The sequence below is a fragment of the Hylaeus volcanicus genome, chromosome 5, assembly GCF_026283585.1.
Source record: "Hylaeus volcanicus isolate JK05 chromosome 5, UHH_iyHylVolc1.0_haploid, whole genome shotgun sequence".
Taxonomy (NCBI): domain Eukaryota; kingdom Metazoa; phylum Arthropoda; class Insecta; order Hymenoptera; family Colletidae; genus Hylaeus; species Hylaeus volcanicus.
In genome coordinates this window covers 19,255,898-19,270,650 of record NC_071980.1, presented here as the reverse complement: position 1 = coordinate 19,270,650, position 14,753 = coordinate 19,255,898, and the positions used below count along the sequence as shown (strand labels likewise).

At 40.6% G+C, this 14,753-nt stretch overlaps 1 pseudogene; it reads left to right on the top strand.

Moving 5' to 3' along the window:
- LOC128877477 (uncharacterized) overlaps positions 1-14,753 on the top strand; it is a 60,799-nt pseudogene that overhangs the window by 133 nt on the left and 45,913 nt on the right.

Genomic DNA, 14,753 nt, shown 5'->3' with positions numbered 1-14,753 from the left:
TCGTGATCGTGTAAACGTGCGAAAAACGGAGTAGAGCGATGCGAATATCGTTATCGCATGCACACGAGCATCCGCGACGAGCTACGACGGTGGCAGCTACGGCTGCGGCGGCTGGTACGGTGGTCAGATGCTGTCGCGTGCATGTGTGCAGCTACACTAGAGGGCCCACGTACGCCCGGTCGGCCGCCTACCGGCCACGGGGAACGCGGACGGCGTACGCGGACCGTAGAACTCGAAGTGGGGGTGTTCGTTGTGGAACGACTGAGATAGCACTATACGCGCAGCTTATCGCGACCGCGAAGGATCGACAAGGAAAACGGCAGCGGAACGGAAAGCGGCGGACGAACGCCTGGACGCTTCCGCTGGAGGGGGATAAAGCGTCGGTGGGGAACGGAGCCTCCAATCGCGAAGGAACGCGGATCGCGCGCGGCTCCGCCCGGCGAGGAAAGGCGAGTTCTCTTGGTCGCGAGCGCGAGCGCGCCTTTTTACCTCGCGTGTACCACCGGCTACTAACCGCTGCGACCGAACCACCGACCGAGGGAGAGAAGGTGAGTTTGCATTTGCATATGCGAGAAAAGCGACCAATCCCGTGCCCCGTTGCCCCCTCTGTCAACGTCGCGACGACGATTAAGGGCTCCGAATGAATCTCAATAAGCGGCGCGGTAACGCTTTAAACTGGTGTAAACAAGAGGCGCGACCATGGCAATTAGCGCGTATCGTGCCGAGGGCACTTTTGGAGCGCGAAGAGTGTTTTCAAATTTTCTATACAGATGACATAATTGATTATTCGCGAAGGCGTTTGTACGATTTTTGGAATTATAGTATTTGAGGAGTGGATTCATATAGAACGGAGCTTTTTAAGGCGTACTAGTTAACACTAAACCTACCGATTTTATTTGTATCTATTTCTACTGTACCGGACAAAATCCTTAAAGACACTTCAAATGAATGCAAACACGTTTCACGTGGTATAAAATTGAATAATGCGCGAAACAATTGTGCATAATTTATAGATTTATTATAAAAACTATATACAAATGAATTCCAAACGTATTTTAAGTGGTACTGAATTGGATAATGCGAGAAAGAATTGAATATAATTTATAGAGTGTATATGAGAACTATATGCAAATGTTTGAACACGATCATTTAATCGTGGTAGATTTAGTGTTAATGACGTGTAGGTTATGGTAAAACGAATGATTAATAGGTGAATTAAAGTTTCCTCACGAATTTTAATGTATAACGCTATCGACTTAACAATAACGATACTTAATTTTAAATAAAATTAAAGGAAAAGGAACCGAAACCTGTCTGGTCGTTTTGAAGCAAAGATTTCTTGATGGGTTAATCAGTTCAAGAATTCCAACGTATAACATTCTCGGTATACGAGACATTTTGATGGAAATCTAAAAACGTAATGCCCGTAGTTAGAATAGTGAAAAAGTTTAAAAATATTCACATATGACTTAACACATTTACGCCAATGTTGCTATTTGTTTTTCTCGCCATGGGGCGGCGCGGTAATACACACAATCTGATAGACACGCGAGCGTGAACCACCGGTAGTACACGCCGGCGTGAACGTGTAAAAAGAAAAACAATTTAGGAATTTCACATTTACATTAATCATGTTCAACTGTTTTCGCGAAACAAATCACTGATCCAAGATCAAAGCGAAATATTAGATCAAATTATAAATATGACATTTGTTGACACTATAAAATAAAGTTCCAAAGATTGTGACAAGTACACGTTCGCATGAAGAATAAATATTAAACATTACTACTTTTCGGAGAAGCTTACCTTGTCATAAGTTTCTAGACTCAAAAGCACTACAGTCGCACTTTGTGGATCGAAATGATCAAAGTAGAATGTACTTTACTTTTTTCGAGCGGTTTTCAAACACTGTAAACGTAGTTCGTAACAATGAGAGGAAAACGACTGTAATGGCCAACCAGGAATTAGTTAAAGAAGTGTCCGCAAGAAGCTTCTCGCGTTGAGCCACCTAACCGAATCCTTTACTGTACTTTTGCGTGTGTTATACGTGATCCACGTTGTTGCAAACATAACTGTGCTCTCCCTACTAAATTGCATCGAACGTTTTCTAATGTGTCGTTGTGCAATTTTAATTGTTCCAACGATACAATAATTTTTTGTTTAAATTGTTCAACGCTCCTTATGTCATCGCTGTACGCAATCGACTTAACATGATCCCACAAATAAAAATCTAAAGGTGACAGATCCGGAGATCGCGGTGGCCAAGGTATTTTGGCCGATCCAGCAGTGATAATTTTCATTTAAATGGCACATTCTTCGCCATTATAGTGTAGTGGTACTCCATCTTATAGAAAAATTAAATTTCTTTGAATTAGTACTCAACAAATTTTCAAACCTATTTTTTTTCGAAAATAAAGAGTCATACGAACAAATTTTATTCCACATTTTCGATTCAATTTTTCATGTAGAACCACCCCCTCTTGTACCACCAGTTATGGGACATCCTGTATATCAAAGTGAAGCGAGAAAATATAGGGTTTTCTAACCGAAGCCTTAGAATTTTCAATGATATTATGTCAATAAACAAAATTATTGAATTTTGAAGAAAGAACCAACGATCTCTCTATCCACAAAAATGTACTGCTTGGTCCGGTTTGTCTTCATTTTTCATTTTCATTCGCATTACCTCGAATATAATGCACTTTTTCAAAACCCTTTATCCAAGAATCTTGGACGCCATTCTTCCCAAACCCCCGCAGCGTATGAAACCTTTAAATATTTCTACCCCCACGATCCACACGGACGCCATTTCTTCAAATACGCGACTCACCTATCATATTTCCATACGCATTCACATACTAGCCCACCACTCCCCAGCATTTGAATGCGGCATGCGCAGTGCCGTTGCAAAAAAAAAAATTGAGGCGCTTTAAACTGGGCCTTTATTGGTCGTAGGATCCGCGCAGTATCCCCGCCCGCGCTTTCTCCCTCTCGTACACAAGCATCCCTGCCATTCTTCCTCTTTTTATCGCGCTATCATATTTCCATATAGCCAGCGACCACCACCACCACCGCCCACGCTACCACCACCATCGCCACTACCACCACCACTCGATACCCCGGTTCAGGGCAGATTTGAATCCGGCATGCGCAGTTCCGCGCGCAAAAAGGGCGCTTTAAAGAGGTTCTTATTGGCCATGGGGAACGCCACCCCCCACTCCTTATCGCGTGTACCGGCTACCTAACCTTGCGAACGGGGGGGAACCACCCTTTCTCTTATCGCGTTTCCACCCCTCTTCGGTGCACCCGTCTTACTCGTGCCGCCACCTTTTTTTTTCTTGCGTTTCACTTCATCCCCCGTCTTCCCCGACGACCCCACCAGTCGTCGCGCGACTCCCACGTCGGGACTAGGAAACGCGAGCATCCCTTCTTCACCCCCTCGCGAACCTACCAACCCCCCGCGCATACACGCACACACATACCGGAGACGAGGATGAATAGCGTCGAGGGATGAAGACGAAAACGGGACGAGTCGCGGCTGGTGGGAGGGCAGAGTCGAGGGAGATGGAGCGGAGAGCGAGCCGGTATTGATTTTAATGACGCCCCTACCGACGCGAATTCACGAAAGAGGCGCGAATAATATCTACGCGCTCTGATTCCGAGAGTCGGGCTCCAGCAGAAGGTTTACGGGCACGCGTGTGCGGCTATTCCGCGAATTCTTGCTTCAACGGTGCCGTTCTGCACGATTCTTTTGTTCGTTGTATTATTAACCGCTGAGTCTGCGTGATAATCGTGATTTTGGATTTTATGATAGCACGTAAACAGAGAGGATTTAGAATATTCACTTCGTCGGTATTGTCTTCCTGAGAAATATGTTTCTAAATTAATTATTTTGGTCCTTTTACATTATTATTAGCCCTGTTAGGGTGTTTGTATCCCTTTTCATCCCTTATCGTTTGTCCTCCCGAGTAATATGTTTAATTAATTATTTCTTTTTGTATTATTATTAGCTCTACTAGGGTCCCTGTATCCCTTTCTACCCCTTTTCATCTCTTTTCCTTTCATTGGTGTTCCTAGTCATTCCAGGCATTGTCATGTTTACATGTGTTTATTTCGAAAATCCAAGCATCTGCTGTAATTATCATTTTTGTTTGGACAAATTTCGTTCGAAAATTGGCACAGATTTATGATCCCACGTTGAATCCATTAGCTTCTACATATCTTTGACGGTAAATTGGCAGGTTCTAGTAACGGTGTCATAAAAACTCGTAGAATGAGTGCAGCCAAATAGAGAGATTCTGAAATGCACCAAAGAGTCCCTCCGTAAACTAGTCAATAAATGATTAAATTTCGCAATGATATAGTAGGCCAACATTGTCAGGATGTTCCTAGATATTATTATTCGATATCAGTGTGACTATGCAACTAAGATTCTAAAGAGAGCCCTCATTACTGTAAATAATAATTACACTTACACGCGTTAAATTCGAGGAACCTGTACAAAATGAAACGAACGGATTCTTGGACGGGTAAAGCACATATTTGAATACGACGTTCGATTGCAGGTGGATAAAGGGTTGGATAAAAAAAAAAGTGGTCTGTCCGTATTTATGTACGACACGCGTGCCAGAGGGTAAAGGCACTTGCTGAAAATCGAGAGCTCGAGTGGCGTTACGAAAGGGTGTTCAAACACCATAGACGGGACCCTAATCTGAATAAAGTGCACCCTTTCGCCCCGAACCCTCGTTCTTTTTTTATTCATCGCGTGCAGGTATTTGCATGACCCGACTTTCGATCGCAGGTGCCTGGGCTCCCCTTTCTCTCCCTGTTGAACGGGACGAACCTTCGGGCAAGGGGTAACCTCGCGTATGGAAATACGTAGGTGCCCTGCGTGATGGTGTACCATTTGCTCCCTCGAGGTCGGTCATAGATCCTTAACGCTGGATCGTCATATGTTGATTCAGTAAAAAGGTGCACCCGAGTGTGAACCCCCGGTTACAGGTGAAATCATTTCTGCCCCGTTTAATCCCTCTTTGGGTGCTTCGTGACCGACAATTTGCGCTCGTAAAATTATGCCTCGCATCCGTGTATTAAATGGTTCCCTGGAAAGCAACGCGAACGTTTCCTTAATGTAAATACGACGAAGGGTTTTCACCTTCTAATTAATTCACAATGTCCGGTGCACCCGTAATAAGTCGTTTATTGTTGTTAAACGTTTTCAGGGTCATCTTTGGAAACAGGAAATGGAATAGTCGGTACAGTGGTTTCTCGATTTTTTGGAGGGAGAACTCTTCAAATGGAAATCGAACTGTGTCTTGAATATATGCAGACACAAAATTTGAGTTATGGTTAATATAGTTTATTTTAACCCATTCAAGCGAATTTAAAGAGTTATTGAGCGCCAAGATTTAATGCAGATGTGTGATCTAAATTATTATCTTGATAATAAAAAGTGGTATTAAATTTATTGTTTTAAAGAGAAAATTTACGATCTATTGTGCAATAATTCGTGACTCAAAGAGCTATAAACTCACCCTTGAGTAATTCCAATCAATTTGAACTACGAGACATCTCGTAGTTGGCAGTGGATGGGTTAAAATTAAATTCAGGAATTAATAGTTGGTAGAAAACACACTGACCAAAAAATGATTAAGAGAAGGAATAGATACAAAATTGAAGAAATATTTGATGGGGTGGTATTGTCATGAAAATTCTAAAGGAGTTCATTTAATCTATGAGTAGAATTTCCGTTAGAATTTAATTCAAAGTATTGATAGAATTCGAAAATGAGTAAGTTTAGTCTAAAGTAGAAGATTTCAGTCCCACTATCCTCATTTCTAATTGCTTCCACTTCATGGCGCGCCCAATTTTGTTCGCGTTTCCCCCTGATTTTCGATTTCATCTATTATTATTAGGTCTACGGTGGAATTTTTGGTCAAGACACCCGGTAGAGCAGCGGGAAGTCGGTGCCTCCTGACCCCGTGACCCTCTCGCAAAACCCAGCGACCTGTCTGTACGCTGTATACGTGAATTGCAGGCTACCATTCGGCCACCTGCGGCTTCTGACATCTCAAGCAGCGTCGGTAGTGACCGACCGAACACTTCTCTTTGCACGCGTGAACACACTCTTTGACAAAGGTGTATTATCCCTCGCCCTCGGCTTTCCTGAGAACCTGTTTGGAAGCGACCAGTCCGCGACGCTTTTGTCCCCTGTGCAACAAGTCACAACAACGTCAAAATTGAAAAGATTGAAACAAACCACGCGAACAACGTCCACTTTAATTAATATAATCCTTTGTCGTGTTACACGTGTTGCATATCATAAGATGAAGTAGGTAATTCGGGTCTATTTTCTTGGTTCTTAATCTCGTTTATCTTCAATCGAATTTGTTGTGATGGAAATACTTTTCCTCGGGAATATTTATGATTGCAGCTCATTGAGGAAAAAAGTTACAAGTGGGCCGAATCAAATGATTAAACAATTTTAATTACTTGCGAATGAATTTGATTTATTTACAGTGCTCTTAAATATTTTTGGATTCAAATGTTCAGTGTAAAATATATTAGGAAACATCACGCAGAGCTTAATAAACATGCATGTGTGAGTGTATATTATATGCCATAGAAGCACTTACTTTAAAATATCATGCAAGTACTAAATAAGTGACTTACCAATAACGTCGAAGGGGTTGATTTGAGTATTCTTCAGTATACTCTCATGTGTCAACTTTCAATTAAAAATATACATTAACAAATTTCTTCGCGAAGAACTGAACCCACCCAATTACCATAGAAAGAAATGTATTAGATCACCCCACAAGTTCGTGCTGCAGACTGAGCCAATATTAAATAAAAAAAAAAACTATAGAAATTGTATAGTATAATTTTATAGTATATACTATAACACATAAGGGTATGTTTCATATATTATATTGAATTGCAGAAGAATAAGTGGCGTGGACTTATGGAACGACCTAATATATATATATACACCGTGAATATCAATGATTGAAAAAAGTAAAGTGTTCGCAGGTGTCACCAAATTTTTCAACAGCCTTCCATCTGGTCTCTGACCCATATTTTCCGCGCCCTCGTTGCTCGACTCCACCACGCGAGGGAACCGTTTCTTTTCCACAAAGTTTCCAAAAGAATTCCTGAATGGTGAAATTCGAACGAAGCGAAACCCTGCGATTCAAACGCACCTTCTTCGAGGCTGTTACCGTTATGGCAATTTCAATTTTTTTTAGAAAAAAAACGCGACATACGAGATTCTCAACACGCGCCCCCTGCGAAAATCGCTTCGCCCCCCCAGGAGCAGCTCCTTTCGGCTCCTTTACGGATTGCCACCCTCCAGGAATAATAAAGACCTCCCATTAAGCGCCAAATTAGAGGTTTTGATTCTATAGAGCGCGCGTGTACGCAGAAGAAAAGTTTATTTCTATCCGGGAACGTTTTAACCACCACTCGTCGATACGTCGGAGGTCTCTAGGGGCCAGGTGCGCCAAAACATCATTTTCCATCGATGATTTGTTGGGACGCAAAGATCGGGCCAACCTCGATAGGCTTTCCCAGCAACGTGTGACTCAAATCTCTCTTCAAGCCCTCTGAAATCCCTACGCTGTGTATACGTAATAAGTATTAAAAAAAATTGAACGGTGCAGTAGCTGTTCCTTAGGATGCTTGAACACTTTCGAGATTGGTTGACATCGAGTGCATGAGTTTTTTCAATACCGTGTAACGTTTTCCAGCAACGTGTAAATCAAATCAGCCTTTATATTTTCTGAAAGTTCGACACTTTACCTTACAGGTATGACATGTAAAAAAAACAATTAAATTATCGAGTAGTTGTATCCTAGGAACCTCGACATTTTTTTAACCACGAGTTTCCTTGTCCTCTTCGACATCAAGTGCACAGGATCCTGTAACGTTTCTACATTTTTTTTGTGGAACAATTTCGTCGTGAAATAGGATTTTTTGTTACGCTCGATAGAAATCCCCCCCCTCCCCCGTCTTCCACGTTGTTTTCTTTTTTGAATTGCTCGCCCACTTGCGGAAACTCTAGACGCATTCGCCGTCGATTGTTCTCCCCACTTTTTCGCACGGAAGAAGTTCCTAAGAGCCCGTGGTGAACTTTACTGGCCTGCTATTTTCGCCAAAAGAGAGGTTGTTTTTCTTTCTTTCACTCTCTCGCTCCCTCTCATTTTCCTCTGGCCTTTCTAATTCAGGTCGAGGGGTTCGCAGCGGCGGCATAACGTTCAATGAAGCGGTAATTTAAAAAAAAAAAGAACCTAAGAAGAAGTGGCGAAGGAGAAGAAAAAAAAATAGACAAAATGGACAGGACGGGAATATAACGTGGACCATCGGGCTGTTTTACAGTTTCCCGACCCGAATTCTACCCTCGGTCCGTTCTCCTGTTTACGGTACCTTCGTTTATGGTGCACTGGGATCTCCAAGTACCCCTGCAGCGCTAGCGGGCTCAGGTAGCGCGGTATCAATCGATGCGTGTCACTTATTAGTCCGCTAATTGCTTTACAGGCCTAAAAAGCTTGCCAGAAACGCAAATTCTTTTTCCACGTTTTTACGACTCCTGTACTTATATTCTTTTTTTCGACGGGCCTCTGCCACCGACCTTTTTAGTAGCTGTAATCCTCTTCGAAAGTTGTCCTTCGTACCTTCGTAAAATCATCGTGGATTATTGGCTGATATTGAGCCGAGGAAAAGTATCTTGAATGGGATCATAAAACTGTGCGGCAGTCTAGAAATTCTCTTGAAGTTTCCAAAAAATGAGGAGTTAGGTGAAACGTTTATCGAAGCAGGATAAATTATTTTTGATTGGATAGTAGGGTCGTTTTGGAATGATAGCAATGAGCGAGAAAATTCTATTTTGTATCTCAGGAGATTACGACTTGAAGATAAAGAAACTCTGGGGTATACTGCATAAATTATGTTGGGTAGTGCTACATCTTTTTATTTAGGTTTTGTATATGTCTAACAATTTTTATTACAAATTTAATTAGTTACCTTTATTTCAATACTTTACGCCAATTATTTTCATTATCAACTAGACTTAACACGTGTGAAACCTGAATCAATTTGCCAAATTCCTAAAGAACATTCAATTACCTAAGAGTCTAAGCATACAATTTTCTTTCCTTGCGCTATTGCGCTACGCACTCCGAATACCCGAAACACGATTGGGGTAAATTAGTTTCACAAATCCTTGGATACTCTCCACGTTAAAAGGAGCACCGCCAACGGTCAAGAAATAGGAGTTTTCGTATAGTCATCCAGGTATCGCCAGCGCTCTGTTTCCATCAGGTAAAATTCGAAGGGCGGTTTTTGAGAAATCATTAATTCAAGGGGCGTGAAATCGAAAGCTTAATTTCGAGGCACCAGGTATTCTTATATACATACATATATACATCCCGCTGAATGTTCAGCCCGCGAGGATAATAATGAGGTTTCGGTTTTTAGAAACTGCGTAAAGGTGTGTACACGCCTGTGGATCAAAGAGAGCCGACTCGCAGCCTCCCCTATCGTCTTTCGCAATTTCAAGGCCTCTTTCGGACACCTCCGACCGACTTCCATTTTCCGGATGGCTCCCTTCTCATATCACCCAGACTTGACCACCCTTCCTCGACCTCCGGATACCTTCCTTCCACGCAGGGACGATAAACAGTGCCGTTTCCACGATCGCGGAACGAGCCAACATGGGGATGCGCAATTTTTATCTCACGCGTTGTTTCAACGATTTTCGAGAGTTCAACTCCTATTTCTTACAATTCATGCAATGAGCAAATTTATAGGTATGTATAGGTAGTTTACCATAGAACATTGTTATGAAAACTTTTTATGTCTTACGGAATGAAAGTATCTTAGAACTACGTGTCAGCTGTTCTTTTATCATCGTGGAAGGATAGATTAATCAGGTGTATTATATTTTTTGGCATATGTATGAACGATGCAGGATTAAGATACTTATTATATATATATAATCCGATATATATATAATAAGTATCTTATCTTATATATATCCTATTATATATATATATATATATATATATATATATATATATATATATATATAATCCGGCGATCTGACGGTTACATTAACGTAAATTTGATATTCTAATGTCAATAATTTCTCAATTTACACTATACCTTTACAACTTATCCAAAAGTGATTACAGAGAAATCTTAGAAGATCACGTTTAAATTCCAGGCAAGAAATAATGAAGCGTTATAAAAGAAAAGAAAAAAAGAAAAATACCTTGTCAAATTTCACTAAATCAAACTCAAATTACCTGTTTTCACAAAAGAGACCAAACAAACACCCAAAATACCGAAATTACCAAATGTAGGTATCACAATATCGAAAAGTGTGCTTGCGCAACCAAATAGAATACCTTGTTCGTATAATTCATCGTGTTCCGTCCTACAAAATAACGAGTCTAAATATTTTTGGACGCGAAAGCATGCTTGCGCAAACGGTTTTGCGCGCGCGCACACACTGAAAGAAATCACGAACGACACCAAGTTGCGTACACACTTTCCGCGTCAGTGGAGAGCAGCTCCGTTTCGCGGAAGTTTTGAATTAAAAGAAACGGAACTCTCAATTCCCAGCGGAGTCGGACGGTCGTGGGCTCGCACACATAGTGGCACGCGTAATAGAGACCGAGCAAAGTTGGTAATTTTCCTGGCGTTACGCGTGTGAGGGAGCGTAAACGTGTGATTACAAAATAAGCGGTTCCTTTTGTGGTAATTAGCGGATCAAGGGTAGCCGCGGACGAATTCGGAGGAATGACGTTACGTTGCTGCGACTAACGAGCACTTTGTACGATGGACTCGATAATCGCATGATCGATAACATTGTTCAAGATATAGGAGGATGTTTGCACACTTCTAAATATTTGTTTTACAAAAATCTTGATTAAAGTACTGACAAAATCAATTTAATATGATCACTGGTCAAATTGGGGAATTCTTAATTTCTTAGATTGATATTTTGTTTATTATTAAAGCAATTTAGGTCGAGGTCATTCGCCTAGATTGGTAGTTTCTACAGCTTTTGGAAGACGATAAAAAATATCTGAACTGGATATTTATAACTCGTTTTAGTTAGATGCCTGTATGGCAACTCTTAGACGTCAACAGGACCCATCGACATCCCCTTTATGTTTGAGGGGTCCTGGTTATTGCACGTTATTTCTTCCACCTGGTATTGAGGCGAATTCCATAATGTGGTGGGGCTAATTACGCGCCTCTTAGACAGTACTCACTGTAGTCATTCACTTATATTTAATTTCGCTCCAAATCACTTAAAATATTAGAAGATCGAAACTTTTACTTACAGCCTCATCTCAAATTCAAAGCTTCCTCTATACCATCATTATTTTACCCTCAAACTAGAATAGTATAAATTGTTTCATTATAAACCAATCATTTAATTTAATATTTTACAACCATATCATTCTCACCAATATAATTAAGAGGAACGCGGTTATCTTCCAGCTTTTGCAATGAGGTTCCTGAAAGAATCATCCAGAACCGTGTAGATTAATCCCCCTAACGACGAGCGACCACCAGAAGATCGTCTCCGCGAGGCTCCAAGAGATTAGCGATTAGGCAACAAAAGGCGCATTCTTAGCATTCGCGATATTTCGCGGACACGAGCACGGAGTGACCTCTGGCTCGTTGACTGCTCGCGATTTGCCAATTGTCTAATACTCCCTCCATCTTGGAATTCCATCCGCGTCTCCTTCCACCGACGGTCGCTCTTTTTCTTCCAGCGCCTCGGCCCTTTTATTCCACGGAATATTCACCGGATTAAGGTAATTGCTAGCTCACAGCGGCGCACGACGTAGCGCCGACTCCGCGCGCATTCGCGTGGGCGAATAGGCGCGTGCGTACACGCGTGCACTCGTGTCCGTGCAGGCGTGAGACCCGATCGACGTTAATGCCGACTTATGTAACTCTGTTTAGCAGGCCAAAGGACGATGGAAGCACGCGATTGTCGTCGCCGACCGTGTCGAAAAAGTTCATTCATTTATTTCGTTTGAAAGTAAACGAAACATTATTTTGGGAACGTTGGCGTAGATATGGCAATCGAGCTCCATGGAAATGACAGAATTCATTGACAGCAGATTTGATCTACACCAGTTTTTATCGACACCAACATTAACCGCGATATACATTTTCTCCGTTTAATTGTGAAGAGTATGTAATTTTAGGATTTATGTATAATAGTATATTGTATGTAATTTTGACCACGCAGGGAATGTATATCGCGGTCAATGTTTATATCGATATAAACTGGTGTCTGTGGATTCTGTGTCGGTCACTTCCATGGGACCCATGGTCTTTGAGACCTATGCAGGCATAATTAAATTTGTCAGTTATGCAACAGTTTCATCGTTTGGACCATTGTTGTCAGAGAAAATCGGAAATTCTAGAGTATCTAATCCTAAAACTATTGAAATCAATATATAGTACACATTCAAAGTGGACCAAGCAAATGTGACAATCCATAACTTCGAAAAAATCTTGAAAATCTTGAAATCAATACTTGAAATCAATACGTAGTACACATTCAAAGTGGACCAAGCAAATGTGACAATCCATAACTTCGTTATCAGTACATTTAGACAAAAATGTCAAAGGGATTATACAAACAGTTCAAAGAGTACTACATTCGTCTCATAGCATATTTTTTTTAATGAGTGCAATGATGCATGTGCATTCGAATGAAAGAATCATTATACGTTCCTCAGTGTACTATCGAAAATCAAGGAGGTTCTACTGCGCGCGAAAACTGAACTTGTTGACGCACAGAGAGCTGCTGCACTTGTTTAAACAGCGACCTTGAGTCGCGAATCGTTGATGACACGTAATTCGCGAACAGAAACGAACGTCTTCGCGAAGTGCCACGCGATAGAGTGGCATAGAGATAGAGTAAAGAAATCATTATTCGCATAAATTGTGGACGGCTTTCGATTACTTCATCGAGACTTCATTGCATCGGAGATAAGGCTCATTAAAATTAATCAGTTACGCGAATCACAATACAGCGATGTGTATGTATTAGTTGAACCGTTATCTTATTAGGTTATTTATCAGACATATTTTGATAATTGACTCTCGACCATTACTATTATGTATTGATAATAATAAGATTGCAAATTGAATATAATTATTGTTGCTGTACAAAAGTGCTAGAGTGAAGCGTAGGGGCATATGCGAGGGTGTGCAATAACGAGTTAAAGACGGGAAGAAGTGCACGTGTGAAGTTGAGAGAACGTGGAATCCAATTCATTGAAATAGACACATTGCGTGCATTATTGTGCAGCGAGATAAAAGCCTCTTGTATAACGAAGGCTTTTTGTTTACTCATTTCAAATGTGAGATTGCTGTTATAATATTATTCAAACTTAATTCACCGTCTGGAAGTACTCGTTGCAAATGTACATTTCCTTGAATAGGGTTTGCAGTAAAATCCTAACAATAATTCAGCAGTTCTCATGTCGATGATCATCGTTATAGAAGAAGAAACTCTCTTCTCGCCAAAAAGTTGCATTTTCATAATAACAATGCTATTAATTATTGATTTATGTGATTTATGTGATATTAAGTCGTGACCAGTTGTGAAATAACTTTCATCCAGAAATCCTGATCCGTGAAATCTGAATTTTATCTAAGGATATTCTCATCAGTTCTTTAGTACAGTCAGCTGATCTCCAACGCTCCGACTTCACCCTCATCGCCTTCTCTCTCATCCGTGTCCTCTCCTTTTCTAAACCTTCTTTGTCAACCGAAGTCCTTAACCTATCCCACCTCTTAACTGCCGTTTAATCCGGTCATTGCTCCAATTTGTTTCCCTCGTTCTTTCACTGGACGTAGGTTATTGGCCTATTTCACCTTCTTTCATGCCACCTGTCATCGACCCTCTCGAATCTCAATGATCATTGATCACTCTACCGCGAGACGTCAAGGGATGTTGAGATTAATAAGTAGCTAGCAAACTTAATCGTTACGAAATAATTATTGGTTTATGGTCTGAATGGATGATTATATTCCAAGAAGTACGAATGATTAACTCTTCGAAGATTTTCACTTAAATCAGGTGCAAGTGTATATTTAATTTCACGTATTTGAAGTGTGGAATCCTCAGAAAGTTTCATCTTAAATTATTGGAAGACTCTCTCATAAGGCTCATCCTATTTAAAGCAAGCCATTGGTTTAGTAATTATTAGTTAGTGGCTAAATCTTTACTTATACTCACCTGTACTCACATTACCTAATCTCTAGATACTAGCTCAAGATGGCAGAGTAGTTAGGTAACTTGTTTCTCACAAGTTTCATAAAGAAAATGACTTTATACACGAGTACACGAGACAAACATAAACAGCTCCTAATAATAAGACAAAGCTTCTTAAATAAGCCTTCAATAATTCAAAATAAACCGTGCTTTTTGAAGAGACCACCCGTCTCCATTATTAGAGTATCTTCCAAACCTCCATACATCTGATCGGTCACTACTAAACTCGTGTTTGCTGTTTCAATTTATGGAGGGCGATATATAGAGTATTAAAATATTAAAAATTATAAAAGTTTTACTCATCGTGTTATGTATGTAAAGTATTTCATTTCAATTCATAATGTTAATAAAATATAAATAAAATTTATTGGAATTTATTTAGATTGATTTACTTTCACATTCAATTACGAAATAATCGCTTATAATAAAAGTCGCTTCT